The sequence below is a fragment of the Falco punctatus genome (genome assembly GCF_963210335.1).
Source record: "Falco punctatus genome assembly, chromosome: 5".
In the NCBI taxonomy this organism is placed as follows: Eukaryota; Metazoa; Chordata; class Aves; order Falconiformes; family Falconidae; genus Falco; species Falco punctatus.
Genome location: NC_137584.1, coordinates 84,256,462 through 84,281,190, shown reverse-complemented (window position 1 = coordinate 84,281,190; position 24,729 = coordinate 84,256,462).

Here is a 24,729-nt window from a genome sequence, read left to right as displayed (position 1 = left end):
TCAATGATATACTTTCAAATGGCATAGTGTCCTTTTTTAAGCTAGTTGGATCGACTTCAGCTCCAAAGAAATAATTGTTAGGTTTCTTCTTTTTTCCTGTGTTATAAGGAAAAGCAAGCAGGAGCATTTTGGTGCATAAACAGCCTCACAGCCTTAGGATAGAAGGAAGGTATGTTTCCACACATGTTTTCTAGACCTGGTAAATGCAAGGCAGTTTGCCCTTTGCTGGGAGAAGCAGCCTACCTGCATTTTTGTACGGCAGGCAGGTGAAATCCTCTGGCCAATTCTCTTGAAATAACAGACGTGCTGCAAATTAACACTCAGGCTTTCTTTGCTGTAACTTTCCTCATCTATGCCCTCTGTTATGTCTTCTTCTGTCTTCTTCAGCCTTGGCTTCTTGCCTTTTTGGCTCACATACCTGCAAGCTTTCAGTGGCACAAGGGGTGCTTTTTTGTCTGAAGGTGCCTTATAGCTCTATACATGTGTTCTTATAGCAGTTTTCCTTCAGTCAGTTAGTAGCTAGTGTTTGCTAGTTGGTATAATTGTTGGTCCGTTAATGAATGAATTAATCTGTCGATTGATAACCTTGGAAGGTTAAAAAAAAAAACAAACAGCCAGCCTTCCTTCCTCTTCAGCCTAAAATTCAAGAGGTAAATATGCAAAGAGATTAAGAAAGATCTGGTTCCATGAAAACCCTGATGTTAAGGAGGATTAATTTTGCTCAAAGATATGAAATATTCAACATTTATTTCTTCTGAAGAAATTGCTTCTTAATTTAGACATTTAAAGATAGGCATCTAGTTTAAAGTTGTCTAGAAACCCTGCATCGTTAGAGGAGAGCAGGAGGCATTTCTAGACTGGTGTTCTCATCCCTGTCTGGGAAAGTCAGTGTCAGATCAATCATCTCAAGAGTTGTTGTCACCCTGTTGTTCATGTAGGAAGCATAGATGAGATGACTCATTTAGCCTGTCTTGCCTGACTTGTAGATCCTTACTGAAACCTGCCCAAAATACATAAATGTCTCCGGTCAAAACTCTTTCTCTGAAATTAATTGGAATTTTTGTCAGTTTATTGCAATTAGTTTAACATTTAACCTTTAACCTCTTACTGAATCTGGGTCCAAATATTTAAATCTCAATATTGTTTTATAAAAACAGCAAAATTAATGGAAAGTTTTAAAGAATAAAGCATACTGTGCAATTTTATAACATTTGCACTGTAAGAAACTGATCTTTATAATCCCTAGATCAATGGATAAGGGTAGTAAGTTTCAAACGGCCATATGAAAAATAAGGCTAAGCATGCTTGCCAGTATAGCACAGCTGAAAAGACATGAACTTACAGCATCTGGAGTCTGTTTCTTTCAAAGAACAGACTTCTACAAAGACAGAAAGCTAAGATATGAAAGACAACTTCGAAGAAATCAACTGTGGTAAATCAGCAAAATAGACCATAATTTGCATTTTCTTATTAAAGAGTCCCATGAGTATTCATCACTTGGAGTCATTGGCAAGGTTTCCTCATATCTGTGTTTCAGGGGAGAACACTTCTTGACAACTTTCTGTCATATGTTAACGGAAATAATTGACTGGAAAAACAACCCCCTGGAGTACAGAAATAACAATGGAGAGAATCTGTACCTGTGCTATTTTTTCCCCCACTTTTCTTCAACTTTACCATCTGAACTTGTTCTTTGCAATTCAGTTTTCAATGGGAATAGTTGGAAATTGAGGCAGATCACATACTGAAAATATTTCTTACTGATTTTCTTCTATTTTGCTGTGGATTGTTACTGCTTTCAGTTTAGCATATGGTTAGTGGCCAGTGGCATTGCCTCTCTGGTTTCAGTCTATCAGGCAATGGAAATGAGCCAGACTATTTGCAGTTCTGGTACAGAAAGTAAGAGGCAAAAAAATGCTCAAGAAGATGAATCCATGCTCACTTTTGAGGTAAGATATATTTATCACTTCAAACAACGATCTGACACAATATGCAAGGAGACAAAGTAGACTAACTCATGAGATGATGCAATTGCAACAGAGCAGACCTTCTCACTGGTTTACACTCATTAGGCGAATTTGCCAAATAGGTTTGAAAGAAAGCATGTGGAAAATTGTGTCGTGTGCTCAGCAGCCATCACACACTATCAGGTAGACTACACATGGCAAGTGAAGGTTTATATACCCAAGCCAGGTGATTAGTGTTATCTCCACCACCACCACCACAACCCCATTTCTAGTAAGGATGATGATGTACCTCAGCATGCTTCTTGGTTGACAGGTCACTCCAGCAAGAAAACCAGGTCAGATCATAAGTAAAGCAAGCCATCTGCCTGGGAGTGTCTATTTATGTAAGATTAGAGTATAAGAAGAAGTAGTACAGAGTTCTTTGGCTTATCTTCTGAGCCATCAGCGATCTAGAAATTTCCTGACCTAGAATTTGAAACCAAATAATCATAGATAATAGACAGAGCTGAATCTACCTTTGGTGAATTTAAGTAATTCTTCTTTTGATCCTACTTACACTTGTGGTGTCTAAAAATAAGCTTTTCCTTAGGGGAAAAAAAAGCTTTCCTTTTATTTTCAGCCTGGTACCCAATCTTAACACTCAGGTTAAGAAAAGCAATAAATAACCATTTTTTATCTAAATTCTCCATACCATTCACAACAGTATAAATTCTGTGTAAACTGTACAATCTCCCTTCAGCTGACATTTTTTCCAAGCAGAATTTTGAAGTGAATTATCCTTAATATAGAAGCTCCATAAAATTGTTCTGATCTTATTACTCACATCTGTATTTTTTTCTGGTTTACTGCATTGATTCTGAGAAATGGGAAAATGAAAACATGAAGTCCAGAAAACTTTGTTAACAAAAATAGCAGCCCCCCAAACAAACAGAAAGTGAGGCAGTTCTCTGGTGCCACATATTAATGGTACTTGAGGTAAGTAGGGCATTTGCTCAGATAACAGGTATACCTCACGTTAACATCTGCAAGAGACACGATCTCCTGAAGTAGCGTTGATCATTCAAACTCAACATTTAGGTCAAACTCAATATTTAGGTGAATACAACACCTTAAATGGCCTAATCCATCTATTTAAGGTAGCTGGAGTGATCCCTACCTTAAAAAAAATCTCTTTAAAGACAGAGTGTTTCAAATGAAACTTTTCTGACAGCTCCAACAGCTACATTTCCAAAAACAACATTAGCAATAGCACTGACTAATCCCGCACAGAACTCTGGAAGTAGCAGTTGCTTTTTCCATTTTCCTGGTGTGTCGTTATCTCAATGAGAAACAAGCTAGAATTCCTTTTTGCTTCCGGAAATATAGGCAATCACATATGAAAACTGCTGACATACACATTATAGAGCAATAAAGGAAAAACATTATAGAACTACTTTAAATGTGAAATAGCCACCTAGGTATTCATTATGACAAAATACAGACTCATAAAAAAGCAGAACAACTATTCTTTGGAATTAATTTTGCATATATCTTGATTTCTGAGAAAGAAATCAGAAAGAAAGCCCTTCTGTTGCTTTAAAGTCCACTTTTTACTATTACAGCAATAAATATATTTAGTGGAATAGATTACCAGCAAAGAACAGAATTTCTCTCCCCCCACCCCCCACCCCCAATGTTCTCGCTTTGTAATTAAAAAGTAATGAACCTACATCCATATTTTTCAGTATTTATAACCTCATGCATGGCAGTTTTTCAGGTGTTGAGAAATGAGATGTGAGAAAGCCACTGTTTTTCAAGTGAGTCAGCCCTACCAAAAAGCTAATGTTTATAATTGATATGTATGAAGCAAAGTAATGAAATAGGAACCAATAGCATTTTGACTGTTTTTCTAATTTCCTGGAGTCAGTCCTCTGGAACAAGAGCTTCATAGTTGATAGTACCTCAATGGGATATTCTTTTTTTCATTTCCATATTATCAATATGGCATTTTATTTTTCCATCACTAAAGAGAAAAGCATTTTTCTTTTCTGGTCTGTCTCACTTCAGCCACTAAGACTACTTTATTTCACTTGAATAGGACAATGAGTCAAGGATATGGAAATTTTTGTATCTAGCTACTCCTGCTGGAACACCAAATTCTTAAATATCACTGAAGGATAAGCTACTTTATTAGCACATCAGCTTCATATTCTCACAGTGCTGCTTACTTGGCTTTATTTGGAATAAGAAAGTTCAAAAGAAAAATGATGGTTTATTGAAAGGCATAGCAAGGCTTTATATGATCACTCAGCCTGACTTAAAATCTCAACCTTATCTTAACTTTTACCCCTGCAGTTCTACTGAGCCCAGTAACTTGTGGTTTGATAAAATCATCCCCTTTGTGTGAGTGACCCAGCAGAGACCAGCCAGAGTAAACACTGCAGTTCATGCATGAATGGTAATTACCTGCACACAGAATGCACCTTTTTCCTTGGTGACTCGAGATGCATACTTCATTATCTGATGACAAAATCCCAAGATGCTTCAAAAATTCTAATGTTCCATGTGTTTTGTTAGATTTTTACTGTTTCTGTAAAACAACATTTCCTTGTAAAGTCTTGCGAGTGACTTTTCAGTACTATTCAATGTTTTTACCTTCATCAGAACAAGGAGATATGTATTATTTCGATATAATATTTTATGTAACTAATTAAAACAAATGACAAAGCAAACCAGAAAATAAAGCAATGATAGAAGAATGCATGACAATTAATAAGAAGTGTTATTTAAGGCTAAAGGGCTGAAGAGTTTTATCATTGACTATCTAAATAATTTATAGATCAACCTCATTTGTAAATAAGGTATTTTTACCAAAAAGCTAATGCCTTAACATTTAAAGATATATGAATTCTGCCCAAGTGATCTTGAAAGCTCCTTTTAACGGCTTTACATTCAGCAGTTCTTGCAATGTGAATGAAAAACAGGGTCCTTAGTCAGACTCAAGTTAAAAGGACACAGCTGCTTTGATGGGAAAGTTTCCAAAATAGTTTTTCAAAACTTCATAGGAACAACCACATTCAAACATGCAGCTTTCCGGTTTGGTTAAGCAGACAGAGGCAAAACTTCAATTATTTTTTCAAGTGTTAATGCAATTAATTAGGGAGGAAGGGTTGGTTCACTGTGATATTCATCTCAGGAATAAAAGTCCCACTGTCTTCAACCAAGCCAGGATTTAATTCCTGGAGGTTTGCTTTTGATTTCTGAATGAAATAAATCAGTAGCTCACTGATGAAAATCAGGAAAATAATCAGAAAAATTCTTTGAAAAATTGTCACAAAATAGACCATCCCATTTCACATGACTTTCATCTGACAACATAATTGTCCTCACTTATGTCCTCACTTATGTTCAAACCTCAAAATTCAGCCAGTGCTTCCAGGAAATCTTTCTTTCTTATGAGATTTATTTATTTCCAATGCTAATAAAAGTAAATTATTTTTAAATTATTCTGAAAGCTAGAAATTATCAGCTACAGTGTGAGCTCATGGTGCAGGTGGAAAAATCTACATGTTTTGTATAAGTTCACCTCTGTGAAGCAATGAATTATCCACTCAAGTCTATTCTTGCTTAAGCAACTTGTTAAAGAACTGACTGTGGCTGTAGGTTTTGTAGATTAGATCCATGGGATAAGTGGTAGAAAGTAGTATGATGAGAAAAAAATCGAAAAAAAAGTGGAGACAATGGTAATTTAGATTTAAATGCCTCGATGTTTAGTGACTTGTCTTACTCAGAGAAGACTATGATGGGTTATCCAGCAGAAAGATGAGCAAATGTCTTTGAGCCCAGATGGGCAAAGCAGAGGCCGAAATCCCTCCGGGGTCTGAATTCCCAGCATGGCCTAGGATAAGTCATGTAGCATATCAGCTTCACATTTGTGCAACAAAGAGTAACAAATCCAGCCAATTTTTTCACTTTCCAGGCTAGTGCTCAAAACGAACACCTTCACCTTCCATTATTTTTAACTTCACCAAGTCTTCAGCTTCTCCTTGTATGTGTGCCTTTGAGGGCCTTTCACTCCAAGGACTCTTGGCTGCTTTCTTGTCGTATGGGACCTCACGTACATCTCTCCAAAGGTAGTACCGATCCAGCCTCTGAAGGAGCCTACCACAATAATGCAAAGTGTCAATTTCTGCTTAATCATCTAGTCCCCTCTCTTGTTACTTCTCCCACACAGTAATATCTTTGAGAAAGATAACTAAAAACCCACATCTAAAAATCATCTATATAGATGACATTTCTAAATTTCTGCACCTCCATTGGAAAGTATAACGAGGCTGAACATCCTTTGAGACCTATGTATCTGTCAATAAAAATATATGCAGCCGTCACTCAGGAACTCAGACCAAGTCAGACATCTTCCACTCTGACCTGCCATTAGCAGTGTGTCTTGTAGAGACTGTCCCTACCTATGGAAAAAAATCAAGAATGCCTATACAGCATCCTAATTCATTTCATTCTTCTCTCTTAACAGATGCTTTAGTCTGTGTCCTTTTGACTGTGTCCTTAAGGTCTTTTCTGTGTCGACAAATATAATGTAAGAAATAGAAGTGTTTGTATCTATAGAATAATCATGAGCCCAATAACAAATTCACAGAGAAATTAAAAACTCTGTTTTCCAGTTTGCAATTTTAATCATGTTCTTTTAATGATTTATTTTCATTTAATTATCTTATATAATAAACATATTGTATACCCCAGGTGGATACCCGCAGAGCTGCTCTTTTGAATCCCATGATATTAGACCCATATGTTCTTATATTTTCCTTCACCTGAACGGATGCCAGGTGCAGACACTACCTCTGTAACTTCATCATGCAAAGGGGATTTTTCAGAATGGCTTCCCTAGAGAATCAGACCCAGACTTTCAAAAAAATTCAAAACTTTTCCTCGTGCAGCAGCTTTACGAGCTCTCTGGGCACATGCTTTTCCTCCATTTCAGAAGCACCTGACAGGGGAAATACAAATATGCTCTTCTTTGCAGCTCTTGTAGTCAATGAGCTACTTAGCAAAGGAAAAATGTGTGCAGCTAGAAAGAATGGACATTTACTCTAATTTTCCTGTCTTAAATTCCTCACTATTCCCAAATACATTTTGGTCTTAGATCAAGTGAGTACCGGATCCTTTTACCCAGAATACAGTTTTGAAGTGTCTGTCTTTCAGAAAACTAATCTCCTTGCTTTCTTTGCCCAAATCTCCTCTTTTATCACAGCACCACTTCATTTTTTCCCCTTTTTCTTTGGTCATTAAAGGATAGCAGTAAGAAGTGGTTATAAATATGAAATTTGTTCTTGCACTAAAGATTGTATCTCCTTCTACTACTAGGAAAACCACTGTGTAGCAACCAATCACTGTGGTATACCTTTTGCTTTTTCTACAGCCTTAAAAGCCTTGTTGGAAGGCCATAATGCCAGTATTTTGTTCCATAGTTTGTCACAGAGAGAAAGCAGCTTGTTCTGCTAAAAATAGCAGAAAATCAGAATGGTCAATGCTTATTTATTCCTTGTTTTTGTGAACTACAAAACATTTGATTTATAGTGGAGACTGTTGATTTTGGTGTCATTGTTCAGCAAAGACTGAAGGCCAGAGAACATCTTGTTTCTGATCCTCTTTCCAGTGAACATCGGTCATTTAGAGGTGATTTCAGCTTTGAGCAGTTTCAAGGAAGACTGCTTTGCTTTTCTGTCTTTAAATGCTATCCTGTGAAATGTTTTGCAGGGTATTTATTCATTGCTATTTCATTAAGAGGAATCAAAATACTATTGGAACTGGAAGTCAGAGAAATAAATAGCAGAAAATAATGAATTTCTGTGTTAATTTCTATGTATAAGGTTAATATAAGGGCACAAGAAGTTTAAAGAAGCTACTGTTCCCTATAGTTTGTTGCTGCTTCGTTTTACAGTCTGGCCACCATCTTCTCCTATCAACTCTTTCTACATGAAGGCATTTACTTTCCTCTTAAATCAATTTATTATGCTCTTTGCTTCAGCAGTCCTAGTCGGTTAACATAGTTCTGTCTCTTTATCTATAGGGTTAGATAAACTTTTTTTTTTCTTTTTTTTTTTTTTTTTCTTTTTTCTGTGGGAGGTGGGTGCTGGGGACCAGGCATGGTGGTGGCTTTCAAAACCTGGAAACCAAAGCTAATGATAGGAAGATGTGGGGAAGATCATAGGAACTAACAAATAACAGCCAGAATAAAACGGCCTAAAAATTCAACTGAAGAAGTCTTGTATTTTGGGAGGCGCTCCGATGTGCGACGGGTAAGAACTTGCTCGATTCAAATAAAGCTTTTTTGTTTCTTTGCTTAAGTGGTAGAGTTCAGCTTCCAGTCTGTTTTCCTAAACCTTTCCTCCAGATTTAGAAATGAGATCACTATTGATGACATCTCTCAAGCAGATGTTGGGACTGATGTTGTGGGTAAGTGGAAGCCCCCAGGTTGGCCCCTCTGTGTTCACATCCCCTGGTTGCTTGGAAGGGTGTCCACCAACAATGATCCCAGGTTTCACTCAACACAGTTCTGCCCTAGCAGAATATTTCATTATCATCCCATCTTCTCTAGTTAATAGCTGGACTGAAACTTCTCTATGCTGTGAGTCAAGCAGACAAAACTAAATAGCAAGGGATGCTTTCCAAACGACCATACTGCGTTTTGTTGCCCTTTGAGCAATGAGATGGAGAAGGTGATTGTTTATTTTACCTCATTTGATATACATACTTAGGAATGATTAAAAAAGTGTTAAAGATCACATAGACATATATTTAGTTAATGATAGTACTATTTCTGAATTACCTGTGCATTGCAGTGCTGCTTTAATTTCACCCATGTATAAGTTTAATACAAGTTTATTTTTGTGCTATTAATTCTGAATGAAAGCTGGCTTGGTAAATATTAGTAGCTAATGCTATTGCCTTCCCCCAGTGTTAATGAAGGCACTAAGTTTATCACTGGTGTTTACAAGCCTAAAAGATGAACTCTGTATTTGTATTTTGATTCTTGTCTTTTCTGTGCTGGATTAACAGTTGGATTTCATGATCTCAAAGGTCTTTTCCAACCAAAATGTTTCTATGGTTCTATGATTCTATGTTACTGCCCTAGTAAAAACTTATTAATACCATCTCAGCATACTTTTAATTTTTCTCTGTATCACTGTTATTCTTGCTAATGAATGAGAAAAGACTAGTGCTGTACCCTGATGTGGTAGGAGGAGAATGAGTACACAGCATTTCTCCAGGACAGTAATATGTGGATAAGCACACTTTGGATGTAGTGTCCCATTTAGTAAGCACATTCCCGTTCATAGCACAAAATAAGTACAGTCTCATAGACATGTTCATTCAATATTTTTAGTTTAAAAAAACCCAGAAAATATTTTTTAGGACAAAAACCGTAGAGGTCATCTTATAGTTCACTGAAGTTTTATCCATTGAGGAGTTATGATATATGAAGTATCTTTCATTAAAGTAAATAAAGATGTTATCTTCTAAAGTTACATACACTTCTCCCACCTCACCATTTCTTTCCTTTTGCCACCTTTGTGTCCAAGAGTAAGGTCTGTCTCACCCTACTTTGTCTGAAGTCCTGACCTTTTGATGGTGATGCTTAGATATCTCTATAGCTAACAGGAAAGAGAAGAGTGAGGTCTGGGCATCGCTCCTAACTGCTCCTAATGTAGCTGAGAACTATGAAAGAGGGTGCTGTGCCTGAGGGCACAGAAGAGAAAATGCCTGAGCTGACCACTGCGGACCTCTACAGAAACACAAAAGCTGAAGAGTAATCTCCAGAAACTGCAGCCAGCAGGGGAGGAAACTTCATGAATTCACACTTGCATTACTTATTTTCTGTGAAGTGGATTTTAAAGGGCACAGCTATCGTAATTCTTGGCACAAACTATCTCTATCTGTCTCCGAAAGGACTGCACAGCATACTGAATGCAGGACAGAGAATTTGTCACCTGCGAAAAAGGACATTCGTAATCTGTATAATCTGATTTTGTGTAAAATTTTCATGCAATCGGCATTTTCATTGTGTCTAGCACAGTAAAGGCATCGCAAGCTTTGGTAATACAACGAAAGAGGATGTTTTCAATACCACAGTAAATTACCATAAACTAAAACTGAGAGTAGAAGGCTTTGCAACACCTTAGACAATGCGGGGCAAATTCCCCTGAATTAAAAACGATCTTCCAGGCAAAATCTATCAGGAAGGATTTCTTTTCTTGGATTTTCTCCTAAATGCCAACTCCAGAGCTCCCTCTAGGTAACTCAGTGTAGGGTCAGAAAAGCTCTGAGAGACTAAGGCTCTATAAACACCTGGGTTTAAACACCCCCTTAAGACATAGTGACCCTTCTTATAGGCAGCTGTGAAGGCATTTGGGCTTTTCTGTCTCTGCCACATCTCCTCCCACCACAGCGGCCAGCCCATGTTTCCAGGCTGGATCAGATGAAATTCTGGTACCGCAACCCAGTGGCAGAGCACTGGGTGATCATTTTACAGTTCTTACTATGGGCCACCACAAAAAGGAAATGCAGGCTCAATTCTTGCAAAAAAGAGGAGGCTGCCAGAGAAAATGAAATTCAGATTCTTATTGTAGCTACTTGACACTCATGCCAAGAAATTTTGTTTCTGATCCAAACCAAATCTTATAATTGAAATAAAATTTAACTATCAAGAGGCAATTCACATCCTGTTGATTAATTTGCAATTATAATTTACGTCTCAGAGACAATGTCATCCAGTAATTACACATATCCCTGCACGGAAAAAACCCTGCTGGAGAATTCTGACATATTTCCTGCTCTCCCTTCCTTCCATTACCTTCTCCCTCTAAAACAGTGGAGAAGATACACAGAATAGAGAAAGGCATAATAAAGAACAGATTTCCTTCACTACACTTTTTGCTAGTGTTTTGTCTTCGTTTTATAGAGAACAGAGCCTCTGCTGATGCTCTAAGAAATACCACCCCGTACCCTTTGTACCACTTTGCCTAAGCTGGGTTTGGAGCACAACACATTTTTGTTACCACGGTGCCTGTCTCACTGCTCTGGACAAAAGTGACCTTTGCACTCACTGTCGGTGTCATGCCGTTAATTCCACTTTCTGAAGGTCAAATCTAGAGGTTTTAATTCAGAAATCTTAAAATGCCAAATGAAAACTGCAGATAACTTGCTGATCATGCCTGAGATCCTTCTGAGGCCCTTCCATACATCCTTCACTCTACAAGGCACAGGCTTTGTCTTTCAGCCCAGAAGTGCTCTGCATAGAAACAACTTTTCCCTTGAATTACACACCTTTGCCTTCCTGGTGGGTGAAATACACGCACAGGTGTCCTACCTCATCATCATAGCTTTCCTCCATGAACAAAGGCTCAGATTCATTATTCCTATGAATGACCCACAATCAATTGCTCACCTTCTACTCTCTTGTACATAAATATCAGACAGCATGACTATGGCACCTCTGACTCCTGTATGTAAAAAACATGTCAGGGTGTTAACTGATGACAAAATGCTGCAGTATGTGGGAATAAAAAGGGTTTGCTGCAGAATAAAGTTTTGAATTAAACAGTTAAGGAAATGTTAAAGATTATTTTTCTTTCCCATAAAAGCCTGAGATTTCAGCTGTTCCCTGCACCCTCTTCCTTTGAGTTACATCAAGACTGATGTTTTTTATAAAGCACAAAACACAAGAGAAAGACAAGGACCTTTAGTTCAAAGCCAGCTTATTGAAAAATAACTAACCATCCTTTGGTTAGTCTGTTCTTATGCCTGCCATGGCATCAGGCTCCCTGTTTATCTAGTGCCGAGTTTCATTTCATTTTTCCTATTGACACTAATCAACCTTGTATAAATGCACATTTACTTGGCTGATAATGGCTTTCGTGGAAGATGTGAGAATCTGTATTAAATAGTTCTTTTTAAAAGGAAATGTATCTGAGTATCTTTAATTCCTCAGAAAGCTATTTTTTTTCAGATTTAGAACTAGGCACACACTGATATATGTCACAATACGACGACCAGATTAATACAGAAAATACATGTCTGAAGGAAACATTTTTCAGATTTTGAAAAAAGAAATACACTTATTTTTTGACACAAGCTCCCATTTTACATTTGCAGATCTTTATTATCCTGGATATTATTGCACTGTAACTACACATCTAGGAGAGCTTGTTAAAAGATATTGCAGAGAAAAGTGAGTGAATTTTATTATTTGCTTAGCAAGATAAGGGGAAATACAACATCGCATCAATTTTAAGAGAATGTAAAGCACTCCATGCTTACTTCGGTTCTTTCATCACTTTTCTGAAATGGCCTCTCTGTCACTGCGAGGAAGTACTGCTTCTGTAAAGACAAGTACAGCAAGGACTGCAGGCAGGTGACACCAATGAGTACTCCAGAAAGACAGTATTTCTCCTGTTTCATCTTTTTGGGCAGAAAAGCAAAGAGGACAAAGGATTATAGTATATGAAAATGACCTTGACTACCCTATCATGGTAACATCAGATTAAGCAAATCCCATGCCAAACGACAGCTTCTGAACCTAATGCAATTATGTCATTTTTAAGGAGGAACTAATCAGTCTGTGAAAAAATGTACGTGTTTCTAACACAGTTATCTTCTCATTTTGACAAGGATACTGTCATTTTATTATGGAGCCAGGGATCTGTCACATTTGACAGATGCCAGAGACTTTCTTAGAGAGAGATAAACTAATATATTTCTAAACATATCACCAGAAGTTTAAGAAAGATGGTGAAGGTTGTATTTTCAGTCTCTACTATTAATCAAGTCTGGATAATATAGACTCATGACTACATGCTTCCCAGACTTCAATTTGACCAGCTGATTTCTAGTTAATTTGTTTAACCATCTGTGACTGATGACCTTTTTTGGGGGGGGCGGTGGGGCTGAAGGTAAAAATCCCCCACAGCTTCCCTCAAGATCTATTTGATCTTTGCTGAGGTACCACTAATGAGAACTTTACAATGACTATTCATTTGCAATCGGATAGGACCCAAAGTTGATAGAATATTCTATCAGGGAATAAAAGTTTGATTTTGTCCCTAAATGTGGTAATACATACAGATAACTGGAATACATCTGAAGCCTGACTGCTGGTGATGCTTATTTAGTTGTCTTGCTGCAGAAAGCAAAGGGATCATCTGTAATCTCTCCTGAATTCCCATCCCTCCAGAGATCTCTGGGAGAGGCTTCTGTTAGCCACTAGGCTTATCTTCTGCCCCCACTCCAAAATTTGTCACCCTGACAAATAGATTCACCCATCGATATACTGAGCAGCCACCTCGGTTAACCAGGGCATGCCCTCTGGGGGTGTTAAGGAATAATGGTCTAAAACGCGTAGATGCTTGCAAAGAACTCTAAGTGCCTTAAAATTATGGATTTTACAAGCTCAGCCTCTACCCTGAGGACCAAACACTGCTGCTACACCTCTAACTGCAGTTTGGCTGAGTGAAGGCTCCTTGTAGATCCCTTCTGAGGGAACATTCCTTGGCCTCATGCTTTGAGGAGGAAAGCATTGAGTTGTCCCTGTATGTCTTCTCCTGGGAAGGATGCAGGGACATTATGAAGACAAATCCTTTGCTATTGGCTCTAGTCAGGCAGCCACAGATGCAAATTCTTCTTCATTGGGTGACCTCCCTCAGAGCTGGGCTCTCCATACCTGCCTGCAATGGGGAAAAATGCATTTACAGACTGGCTGTGACTACTTAGTGTTGGCTGTGTCAGCACATAAATCTTCTTCCCCAGGATAGCAGACAAGGTAGTCATTGACTGTTTCTTGGAGCCTAATTGCCTGGTTAGGACTGCAGCTCCAGGGGGTGGGCTTTTTCAGTTTGAAAATGTGGTTGCTCTCCCTCTTCCTTAAGTTTACCAATCCACCTTACAGCTTATCTAAGCTGGCCCAAGTCTCAGGAACTGTAAAACTTTTCCTGTTATCCTAGAAAAAACTCTTCCACTGCAAAACTATTCTAGTGGCAGGTAAGTTAATGTCTCTCACCTGACTGTTAACCTGTATTTGCCTATACAATTTAGCTTTCTGGAAAGGGCAAGCCAGCCATTTTCCCTGACAATTCTGTCCCTTGAGCCAACGTGAGGGAGCAAGCACTCCTCCAGCAAATCTGTCCTCGTTTCTACCAAAGCTCTTCGGAGCTGCAGGCGCGGTGAGGCAGAAAGCACTGCTCACCATCTCACGTTGGCAAGATGTGACGACACGTTGAAAAGTAAGTTTCCAGCAGGGAGGAAAAGTTTTTTCTCACCTTTTTGTTGAGGTCCTTTGTCTGAACCAGAGCTACTTCAGATGTCCCTGTGCCACCAAAAGCACAAGCCGCAGCTGCTGGGCACCCTCCTTTCCCTGGTGCTCATCACTGCGTCACAATGCCAGTGACCGTTCTAACATCCTCCCTCCATTCCACTTCCAATTTCTGGAGGTAATTACCTGGAGTTTCCAGCCTTGTCTCCATATTTTTACCCACTTGTCTGACACCAGCTGACACCGATGCTGTTGGCTGTGAGGGACCTTCCTTGCCTAACTTTGCTGCTGTCATTGAACAGCAGGTGGGCAGCAAAGGCTGAGGAGGAAAGATATTTTTGAAAATGACTTTTTGTTTTGTTGTTCAATTGACTCCATCACGTTACAGCTATATCTTATTTTGACACCAGTACCAGAGTTAAAGGTTGTGGATAATACTGTAAGGATTAAGACTTATAGGTCTTTGAAGCTGTTCTCCTTTCTTGGGACAGGAGAAATAAATATTAGACTAATATTTTTAAAACACTCACTATAGGATTAATGAATTTTAATTTGAAGCTGAATAATTTTCTTATCAAAAGGAACTAATTTTTAAAAGAATGAAGAAAACCCTGACGCACAGGTGATTAGTGATTGCACTGTATATGGATGCATGATAACTGCTTCCAGTTTTTCAGTTCAAATCTAAATGCAGTGAGAAAAAATTAAAATGTGTTGTTACCTTCTGAAAGCTGTGCAGTGACACATGTGAAATGAGCTTTCAATCTAAAAGCAGTAGTTACATTTGCATTTAGGTAGTATGAGTTAAAATAGTAGCAAAGATTCAACAACACAGACAGCTAAAATGTTAATACAGAATGCCTGGCAGGATTTTCCAAGCTGCAGTAAGTCCATGAGGCCATGAAACCACCTTCTACATGAAGGCATATACAAGTGCTTGTGGTGAAATGTTTTTTTCAGAGCAGATGTATCCAGGGAAAGCATTTTCAGGGTTTAACAGTGCAAAAATAAGGTTTTTATAATCTGAATATCAAAGAAGAGTGGCCTAATATTCTTAACCTGTAGGACACGTGCCAGTCTCATCAACAGCAGTCATCCATAACTGAGTTACTGTAAGTTTCTCTAAGAAGAAATAAAATCTGGGATTGTGTGGGACTTTCTTTATATACATTTTATACAGGTCCCACGGGAAGAAAAAAGCCATAAGCAACTAGAAAAAATATTAGAAAAAAATTATCCATGGTTACAGTTTGAATGCTGGAGTTTGAATCACATCTCTTTAATTTCTAATGACATTTTCAGAGGAAAAAGCCTTCAGCTAGAACCAGGAGGCTTTTCCCCTAAATAGTTATGTTCACCAGAAATCTACATCTATCCATCTTGAAATCAGCTAATAGAGAAGCAGTTCAGAGAAAAGGAAAAAAAAAAAAAAATGAGGCCAGTATAAATTACCTTCCGGAAGAAGAAATCAGCTTGGAATATGGGAGATTACTGCTCAATTCTTTCCACACTCTGCTTCCCAAAATAAAGGCAGGAGATGTCACCTATATCAGAGACTTTAGATGCTTGTTTCCACTTCTTTCATTATGAATACCCCAACACAAAAGGTTTGGTTAAGCAGAAACCCTTCCAGGTTTTCATTTGGCAAGTCAAAAATGAAAAAAAAAAGATTGAATAGTCAAGTTAAATTGAACTGTATGCATCTGCATGTATTATTTAAGGAAAGTTTGCTTAGGATGCACATGAAAAATTATTTACAATAACCCTTTAGAAATTATTTTTTTTATGAAAGTTGTGACTAGACCAATAGAGAGAAACAAAAACTTAGAGAGGACTAAAAGTGGGAAGAATGGCTCTGAAATTGGACTTTCCATGAATAATGAACAGTTTTGTGGCTTTTTTAGTGAATGGGGGAGTATACACATATATATGAGCCTGCATGTGACAGTGACTCATGGAAACAAACTGTCACGTAACAGGGCCCCGGAGTCTCACTGGCTGCCAGCACCGGCACCGCTGAGAGCTGGCGGTGCCCACGCACCCTCTCAGGCTGTTGCCTCTGCATTTCACAAGGTGTTTTATCCCTCTCCTCCTGCCCAGGCCACCACAGCTTTATGGCAAAAGCAGGTACCTAACCCTGCGCTGCTCCCAGCTCACCCCTTCCACCTTCCCTATGCCCAGCCGTGATGCTCCCTAAATCCAGCGTGGTGTTCAGGTTCGAGGTAGGTGGAATCGGCCAGAGCAGAGCTGCAGACTGTGGTTTCCCCCAAAGTCTGCTGCATTTACTTTCTGAAATAAGCTTCATGGACTTCGGATTTAGCTTACCTCAGATTCCATCCATCCATTTACTGCTTTTCTCCCTCTCCCCAGAAAGGCTCCTGGTCTGGGTACAAAAACCTCAGGGGATAGCAAATCTACTCCCCTGTGCCATTTGGCCAGTGGTTAACCACACTCACTGTTTAAAAAGATCTGGCTTGTTTCAAGCTCCAGTTGCCCTGGGTTTGGTCCTTGCTGCTCCTCTTTCTCCTGGATTAGAGAGCTCTTCGCTTTCTAGTGGTTTCTCCTTTTAAAGGTACTTATGTCCAGCATTCAACTCGCTTCTCAGGCTTCTTTTTTATAATTTAAACAGGCTAAGCTCGAAGTACCTACCTGAAAGAGACTTTCTATACCCCTCAACTCATTTTTACATCTCTCTTTGGCATTCCTTCACATTTTCAACAACCTTTTTATAACGTTATACAAAATTCCTACGTGACATTCCAGTACAGAAGCAAAACAACTTATTTCCTTCTATTTACTCCTTTTCTTTGTGTTTATCTAAGGATTGTATTAGACCTTTTTGACCCAGCATTACAATGACAGCCCCAATTGAGTTGTCTATCCACTATGAATCCCTATATCATTTTCTCTGAGACAGCCTTTTCCAGGACACCTGTTTTCCCACGCTATTTGTATGCTTTCCACCCTTTCTTTTTCTCAGTTTTGTAAAACTCCTCATCTGGCTGTATTACAGATTTTTATCCTAACAGGCAGAGTTTATCAAGCGATTCAGACTGTTCTACTGAACGATAGAAAACCCACCAGTGCTGCAATGCAGTAAGCCCTCCTTGTGCTGTTCGGTGAGGTCTGTCTGGAGAAACTTCCCTTAGGATGTGCTGGGAAGAGCTGGCTCAGGACCATGCTTTCAGACTGTGCCCACTTCGCTCTCAGAATATTTGCAATGCAGCATGCTAACAGCTAGATGAAACAAGCATTTGCCACTTACTTAGCCATTATTGAATATTTGCACAAATTATGTCTCTTATGTGACATTTTCTTCTCTCTCTTCTAAGTTTAGGGCAAGTGCCTGGAGCAACAGCAACAAAAAACATATGTACCAATTAATAGACAAAAGGAGACTCAAGCTAAAGGTGTGGGTAAATAGTTACTCATTTTTTAAATATATATAACATCCCTGAAGAAAATGAACAAAAAGTTGGATTTTCCTCAAGAAGGCACAGCCCAGCAAAAAGCCACCACAATCCTCATAACTAAATTGTAGGACTGTGCATAAACACAAGGGACTATAGGTTGCAATCCATAATTATTTAGGCAAATCTATCTTTCTCACTACATATTTTACATGTATGTGCGTATGTATATATTTTACATATATAGCTGCAGCATGTGGTTTTATACATAGCACATATTTAAGAAGGATAACAAAACAAAACCTTTGCTTGGACAGCTTTTCTTTGCAGAATTTTACCCAAAATCAAAAAAACAAATTTCCTTTTTAAGTGTAGACACACACCGATGTGGGCAATTCTGTATGATTTTAACCACTTCCAACACATTTTTATTGAAAGAAGCTTACAAAACCCAAATACACTTAATTAATTTCTAACTATATGGCAAAGGTTGTCCCCACCAACTGGTCTGGTCCCCTGCTGAGGTCCTCTTCTGCCTCTACTCTGCTCACCAATTTCTAGTTTGCAAAAGAAAAAGAACATACTGGGTGGGATTTGCTTGTACATTTAAAAGCAAATTAGAACAAGTATATCTGTTATAGAATAGACATCTCTTACCTCATAGTCATGAGGAAAAAGACTCTCCCAGAGCCCTCTGGCATCTTCACCTACAAAAAAAAATCAACCACTCAGAGTGGTTGGTAGTTTCACTATGCTCTTTATCTTCCCCTTCTGCTACCTCTGCTTTCCCAGTATGAATCACACTTCTGTTGGTGAGCTGCTGCAAAAAATAACATGTAATTTAAAGCTGTGCTATTAAACACACCAAAAAAAAAAAAAAAAAAGAAAAAAAGCAGCTTCCTCTGACTGCTAGTTGTTATAATTGGTTATATAAATGTAAATTTACAGTATGCACAAGGAATGTATAGGAAGATGTATTTCTGAACATAGCTTCAACGAAAGACAGTAATATGGGAAAATTACACTTTCATGCCAGACTTCGTGAGAGGCTTATTTTTGTTTATAGCTGTCCTCCTCTGTTTTACCCTCAGAATATCCAAAGATCAGGTTCTTTGTTTTCAAAATCAATTTTACTGCTGTGCTAGTGGGAGAAGCTCTACTCTGAATGGGGAAGAAGCACCTGGGAGGCTAGAAATTAATATATATTTTAAAACTAATTAAAATTTAATGTTTTTCAATTAAAATTATTAATGTTATTGCTATTATTATTTCATAATGTACATCTAAGATCTACTTTGGGGTTTTTTTTTCTGGACTTAGAGTTCAGAAAGATCTGAATTCTACTGGGGCTTTGAATATAAACTCCAACGTTTCTAAGGTTTAATCAAAATGTTTAAGAAGGAAAGATTACACTATTGCACCTGGTTTATAGATAGCCTGGGATGAAAAAAGTATAACACTTCCACAGGGACAGCCTTGTAGTAGCAGGGAATCAGTGCTCTGCTGGTGCTTGAAGTAAAGCAAAGGTTTCCCTCCATCACATCAGGTTCCTATGAAACTGTCCATGGAAGAAGAAACCAGGTTAGAAGGAATATGAGTCAGGCACCAATAAACACAGGCTTTTGTAAAAATACTCACACTCCCAGGGGAGTCTTCATTGATCCAGGAGTGACAATTACCATTTTTTTTAATTTGCTCATGATCTTGCTAGAAGTTTGCAGCACTACCATTCCTAGACTATGGGATTGCCTGGGCCAATATGAAATCTACCTCTATAAAGTAAATGGAAAAAGGACCCAAAATAAAGATGAGTATGTATTTCAGTGCTTGGCTGGGTTGGGGTCATGGTGTCAATATGCTTGTCAATTTATTAGAAATGTACTGGAGTGGAGTTTTCTTGTGGGGTGGTGGGGTTTTTTTCTCCCCTCAGATATTTTGTTGTTGTTATAATACATGTTTGTTTTTAAACAGAAAAAGGCATGTTCAGGATGACTGCAAATTGTAATCCCAGTTGAATTTCAGCCACTTCTGCCAAATAAACAGAGGGAATAGGAACAAATATCCAAACAATCTGAATATATATTTTTGATATTTTTAATGTGAAGCATTTCAAACTTACCCTGATAAAAAAGCTTCAGTAAGACATTTACCTTAATTCATTAATAGGTGTGGTTTTTTTAAAGGCAGACATATTATTTTACAGATTGTTTGTTTGACCAGAAAACTTCCAACCCAATTCTTAGTTCAGCTCTACTTAAGAATAATTATTTAGCCTGTGTCCATAGCCCACATCTGTATCTTTTATGATGTATGAGATTTTTATTGACTGGTAATGTAAAAAAGCATGACACATGAAATTTTCCAGAGGAGACAGGTAAATAAATAGCCTCACAATTATTAGTATTGTTTGGTATTACATTGCACATTGAAATACATGAGCCTCCAGGCAATATGAGAACAATGAAGCATAAAATGAGACAAAATTAAAAAAGGCTTATTCCATTATCACATTTTTGCTATAAATCAAGAGCACTAATAAGCAGTAGCAACATGTTGATTATAGAGCTAGGAAAGAAAACGCAGTCTTGTCCTGAAGAGATGTTGTGTTCTCCGGTATGGTAGTGGGGAACCCAAAAATTGCTGCCTTATTTCTGGAGGCACCGCTGCATTGTCAGGGATGCTGGAGCATGAAGGGTACAACACAAAGGAAAAACAATAGATACAAGAAGGATGCAATCTGAGTGCATTTAAGAAACCTGGCCGAAATCAGTTGGAAATGTCCCCAAATATAAAATATGCCCTTTGCTGTGGGGTGAGCACCAAGTACTCCTAAAGGACCAGAGGAGTAAGGAAACACGCCTGCTGTTCCGCTGTGTTTGGGAGCCTAGCGCTGCCCCTGGACCCTCTGAGGGCTGTCAGTCTGCTTGGCTGGATCAAGAAACAGCCGAAGCTGGTCTATGCCTGCCTGCCAACTGCCTTGCAAAGTGCATCAGAACACACAGAAGAGCAGCAGACTGCCACGTGTAGACCCTTCTTCACATCTGAACTATTAAAAAAAAGGTGTAATCTGTGCACTGTGCTGTCAGTTTGCCGTATAGATTAACCTCTTGAGAAAATGCTGAGCTGTCCAGGCTCAGAAAGTGAATTAACATGAAAGCCCATAGAAGAGCTGAGAAATTTCTAACAAGCAGTAGTTTCTCAGGGAACTGATTTACAAGGCCAGGTAGAAATTAAACCAACCAGACATCACTTTGAATAACTAAGTGATAAACTTATAATTGCCATCAATAGGATGGGAATTTGATATAATGGTATATTATTAATACTACATGGCATTTCCACTTAGAAAGGGTCAGAACTGATCTGGAAATTGGGTTTATTTCATTCTACTTTCTTATTATCTCTTAAATCCTGTATGTTCAACACCAGTGAGACCTTTAGGTTTCTAAAGCCCAGACCTGTTTCCCCATTTCTACAAAATTAAGATCTGATTTCTGTTAGAAGTTTGCTTGTGGGTAGGTATCTACAGCAGCACCACCGCCACTTGATGTTAGAGTGTGTAGGTAGTATGCTCCAACCAGAGTTTATTAAACTGCTCTTTCACACCTAGAAACAGTCCTCCAGAAAAACTGGTAGAATGTCATTGTAAAAGATAATGCAGTAAAAACCGGGTGAGTTCTAAGCTTTAGTTTTGTAAACAGTTTTAACAGGAAGCAGTGAAAGAATTAAATCACTGTGCATAGTACATGACGTGGAGATTCTTTAAGAAATCAACTTTTCATTAGAAAATGTCATAGTAATTAAAAAAAAAAAAAAAGTGGTTTCACACATCTGAATCAAATAGAAATGAAATCCAGAAAAAGCTTTGATGACCACTAGCCTCCAACCTTTAGAAACAGTCCTATGTTGGCAGTACTGTTTTTCATATATCAATAGGACCTGGTTAAGAACAGGTACTCTGGAGCAATTGTGAAAATAGATATTCTTGCTCATGAGTAAATTTGCTTCATTCTAGCTTGGATTGACACTCACAGTAAAACTCCTACACCCTTCTTCAATTCAAATTATCTTCTAAGGCCAGGAAAGCCTTTCTTCTTGGGCACTTCCTGGTCCTCAACTGCATCCGCATGGCAGCTCTTTATTCTCATTCCCATTTATTAGATGTTTAACGGATCGATTTAGTCTCTTCGCAATAGGAATTCAGAAATGTGAGATGGAAGAAGCGTAACCTGTCTCGGTATGTGTCTGAAATCAAAGAGTCACACTGTAGTTTTGTCTTGTCTGGGAGATGGAGGGAGTGAGGGCGGGGAAGAAGCTTAGGAGTGGTTGAAGTGCATAGGAGGATGATACACAACTCACACTTTATCACAGTGCTTTGTCTGCTTTGAAATTCTTTTTGGATACGATTGTAAAACACCCTGTATCCCCAGACCACTTGTTAAGAGGCACCTTTGAAAACCTTTCAGCTCAAGCCTTGGGAAGGCCTTGCCCTCAGCGCACATTAAAGCAGTCTAAGACCACTTACAGTTTCTATATAGCACTGTCAAGGGTGACTATGAACCATTTCAAATTATGATTCTGTAAGTGTTTCAATAAGAACCTGAAGAGCAATGGCTTAACAACTCACCTATGGCTCTAACAAGTAAATAATTCTCTTTCATCTCTCTAATTTCTACTTTTTCCCTTACAGTGATAGCCCAGGTGCATTTCTGACAAAGGAGGAGGCAAAAGGAGGTAAAAGAGGGGACAGTATAGAGTTAAAATACATTTTTCTCAGGGTTTTGAACCTTGAGGTATAGGTTAATATTTGCATTATTCAGTCATTCGTTCTCACTTGAAACTTAGATCGTTCCCATTTGAAACTTAAATATACTTTTCTACTTTCTACCCAGAAATTAAATATCCTTTTCCTGTAAAATGCTGTTAGCATCCTGCTGTCTTCCAAATCTTGATTTTCAGCATTGTATGTTCCTTATCTCGTTTATGTACAACCCTTCTTGTAAAGTTATAGGATATTTTTAGATGTTTTTATTCATTTTTTCATGTTTCTGCAGAACATATGTCCTGAATAGAATTACCATGAATTTGGGAGTGATATATATGTAAATATATACGTAAGATTTGTCAGTACTTTTGACAGTGGCCCAGAAGAGATCTAGTTATAGCGTTTGATTATCCTCTGAGTTGGAAAACGATGCTATACAATATGGCAGTGAAATGAAAATATAAAATACATATCTGTGGATCATTTATCATACGTCTTGTCCATGTATCTCTGGAAAGCAAGATGGATGTATAACTCATACAAAGAAAGATATGTTAAAAAAAAGGATTTACTTTTAAAACATTTGTCATTGTAATTCATTTCTTCATGACAAATTTAGTTTTCCATATATTTCTTTCACACATACATATCCATAATGTAACTGTTGCGAAATAACATCTGTTTTCATTTTTTTTATGTGCTTTCTGCTGATTGGGAAAGCAAACAATTTTCACGATGCATATGCTTCTTTTTTTTCCATCCTGGGAAAAATATTATCTTTTATCTTTGTACCATCTTATGTCTGGGATAGTTTAGTCCAGAAATTCAGATGTTACTGCATTTTTGTGGTATTTTTGTGGGCTCAATCTATGGATCATATATGTAATTATAATAATATACAATAAAATTAAAAACCTAAAAAACTTTTTTTTTTCTTTTTTTTTCTTTTTTAAGTCAGCAACAGTAAATTGCCTCTGCAAATATAATGAGCTGAATTTTGGAGACCATGTCTAGATACTCTTTAGTTTTGCGTCAAACCCAAGACGTACTGTATTAAATGTGGACACACAGGTTTGGCCTGCATTTTGAAGAAAAAACAAAGAGCCTCTGTTGTCCATGTAACTTTTTTTACTATATACTGGTAGTTCACGATACATATGCACAAAGCAACTTCAGAGCCAATTATAAGTGTTGTAATAATTTGTTTCAAGAAATACAATTAAAGGGTTTTATAGAAGCCCATGCATTTCTTCTTCTTCACCGTTCACCCATAATTGTACTTCAAGCTACTGTTCTTGAACAAACTTGAGGGAGATTGGCATCTACTTGCCAATTATCCTAATACTTATTTTTTATTATCCTAAAAATGTAACCAAAACTTTAAAAGGCATGTAAAGAAAAAAAATAAATATCTTGCTTCTGAATTTTCAGAATTCATATCTTGATAGAATATCAATATTAATATATCAATATCTTGATAGGCTTTTTGTTAATATGTTTTTATCTTTTTTTTTTAATTCGTTTTTGCTATTTACTATTGCTAGAATCTTTGAAGTAAAAAATAAGCACACATAGCTAGATAGTGGAAAATCCACACTTAATTTATCTGTGTCTTCCACACCCAAGATGAATGAGACATTGTGCCTGGTCACCAGGATATTGTCCTTTCCCAGTCCTCTTCTGTCATTTCCTTACAAAGATTAGCAACACATCTTAGTTCCATCCTTATGTGGCATGGTGCGTAATTAGTTAATGAGACAATTTAATTTAACATGTGACATGAATCGCATGGGGCAGAAGATGAGGCTGGAAAGGGACAGTGGCTCGCTGCATAAGAGGAAAGGTGGATTCACAAGAAAGTATTTTGCAAGAGTAACTTGAGGATAGCAGTTCAGCGAATTATGGATCCATTCTCACGGCCACGCATAGGGAAAGGGAAGAGAGGGCTGTGCTGAGGGCAGGATTGAAACCTGGATTAGTGCTAGGAAACAAGCAGGAGGCTGCTGCAATGATCCCTCCATTTGGATTCATTTTCCCCTTCAAGTTACCATCATTTTGAAAGAAACTGCGAGAAAGCTGATGTCCCAAGATGAGATGTAGACCGAAGGAATTGGTACCATAAGCCCTCGTGGCAGGAAGGCTAGGAACATTTCTGAGGAGAGGGGGCAATGCAGAAACACAAGGAGGGAATTTTATGGAGAAGTTTCTCCTGAGCTTATTTGCCATACTGCACCAAGTTAGTGTGCTGTAAATCAGGAACTCGCTTCTGAGGCTGCAACATGT